The following is a 2,163-nucleotide window of genomic DNA, read 5'->3' on the forward strand; positions in this document are numbered from 1 at the left end:
TCCTCTGTACTAACATGCCACCAGTGCCCATATACCAAATTATATAAACACAAATCTCTTCTGAGCCTTATGTCTTATTTAATCAATTAGAGGTTCAATATCGAAGCCTGTATTGTAATAATATTTTAATTCTTGGAGTGTCTAATAAGTTCTGCCAGCCTGTTGGTAATCCTCTCCTTATTTTCCTTGCTATAGTAGGCCCTATATACTTACATACAGCTTTACAACAAGGTCTTGGAAATTTTATCAAGTTCTTGGAAAATATTGTTGGAATTTATAATGGAATTACATTGAATTCATAGGTCAATTTAGGGAGAAATGACATCATTGAGATATTAAGTCCCCCAATCCATAAAATGATATACTTCTCCATTTATTTAGGTTTTTAATGTCTCTTTTTAAAATAGGTTATTTTGTCATTTTACCTTTTCTAATATTTTTAGAAAGTTTATATTTTTATCTGTTAGTTATGGTCATCATATGTCATTTAAGAGCTTTGTCCTCCTCCTTCTTTTTATAATCTCTTCTGCATTCTAGTCTGAGCAACAATAACAGAACTATATACTCTTCCTTCCCACCTCCCTTCCCTTTCACCCACAACCAATTTTAATCAGCACATTTCCAGATTTTAGGATATACTTTGGTGCAATCAACCAAGTTTATGCATAAACACTTTATCTTTTATTCTTAATTGTAGGGGGTTAAATAGCATCCCCTGGAAATTTGTGTCTATCCAGAACCTCAGAATGTGACCTTACTTGGAAAAAAAGTTTTTGCCAATATACTTAGTTAAATTAAGACGAGTTTGTACTGAATGACAGCAGCCCCTAAATCCAGTGGCTTGCATCCTTGCAAGAGAGGACACATAGAGACACAGGCAGAGGCAAGGATTGGGATGGTCAGCTAGAGGCCAAGGAGCAGGGAGGGTGGCCCAGAGCCACAAGGGCCTTAGAAGAGGCCAAGAAAACATCTTTTCTAGAGCCTTCAGAGACAGCCTGGCCCCTGACATCTTGATCTCTGACTGCCCGTCTCCAGTACTGAGAAAGAACACATTTCTGTGGTTCTAAGCCAACCCAGTTTGCAGTGATTTGTTCTTAGGCCACAGGAATCACATTGTTTTTTCTCTCAGCACAGACACTCATCTCATTGAGGGACCTCCAGTATGTCTCCAGTTCTCTACTACCTGGAATTGCTACAATGACTATCCTTTATGAAGCCCCCTATGCATAACTGAGCTGGAATTTCACTGAGGAATATTTAATTCCTGAGAGTGGAATTTCTACAACTAAAAGGCTATATTCAAAAATAAGAACTCATTTAATGCCAATGCTGCAAAATCTAAGGTCTAGATTTTAGGAGTAAGCTCTTCCTTGTGTTCCATGGAGAAATTCCTATAGAACATATGCGATTCTTAGGGTGACAAACCAACAGAGGAAATACAGCTAACTCACAGCGGTCTGAGAAAACGTCCCAGGGGAAGGGGACCCGTGAGGCCAAATCTAAAATACGGAATGAACTTGAAGTGAAAAAGGAGGAAAGTAATTTTGAGCGGGGGAGGTTTTTAAAACTGTTGAATGCATTTCATACTGTTTAGGAACATTTCTTTGCTGTGAGTGATAAAACTATGTACAACCATTTCTAATCTTTTGTGGGCTGTCGTGTTTGGATTTTCAAAGTCACACTGGGAAAAATCTGTTTTCTGGAATCTTTAACAAAGTATTCTTGTAGAGACAAATGAAAATCCTGGGAATTCTGTGCCCACTGGGGGTGGGGGAGTGGGGAGGAGAAGGGGGGGTGGAGGTGCGGGGGGAGGGTCAGAACCGACAGTATGAATGCCCCTACAGGAAGGACTCGCGTTCTCCTCGTTAGTATAGTGGTGAGTATCCCCGCCTGTCACGCGGGAGACCGGGGTTCGATTCCCCGACGGGGAGATGACAGGCAACGCTTTTGACTCCACCCTTCTCACGGTTAACACACTTTTTGGAGGCCGCTCCCTAGAAAGGTGATCTTCCTGCTCCGATTTTTCTCTCTCGTTTTAAGGGAATTCCGGCGTGTGGGTTACGGTCGGCCTTCTCAGGGAATCCGCGGCCGCCTTCCCTCCGGGATGCGAAGTACGCCCTGGGAGCTCTTCGGGGTGCTGAACCGGGACCTCTGATCTGCCGA

At 42.2% G+C, this 2,163-nt stretch overlaps 1 non-coding gene across 1 annotated transcript; it reads left to right on the plus strand.

The window, feature by feature from the left end:
* Window positions 1–1,859: 1,859 nt before the first annotated feature.
* On the plus strand, window positions 1,860–1,931 carry TRNAD-GUC. Its single transcript has one exon. It is a non-coding gene; the product is annotated as a tRNA-Asp (tRNA).
* The last annotated feature ends 232 nt before the right edge of the window (window positions 1,932–2,163 follow it).

Source organism: Vulpes lagopus, chromosome 10, assembly GCF_018345385.1.
Source record: "Vulpes lagopus strain Blue_001 chromosome 10, ASM1834538v1, whole genome shotgun sequence".
NCBI classification, from domain to species: Eukaryota; Metazoa; Chordata; class Mammalia; order Carnivora; family Canidae; genus Vulpes; species Vulpes lagopus.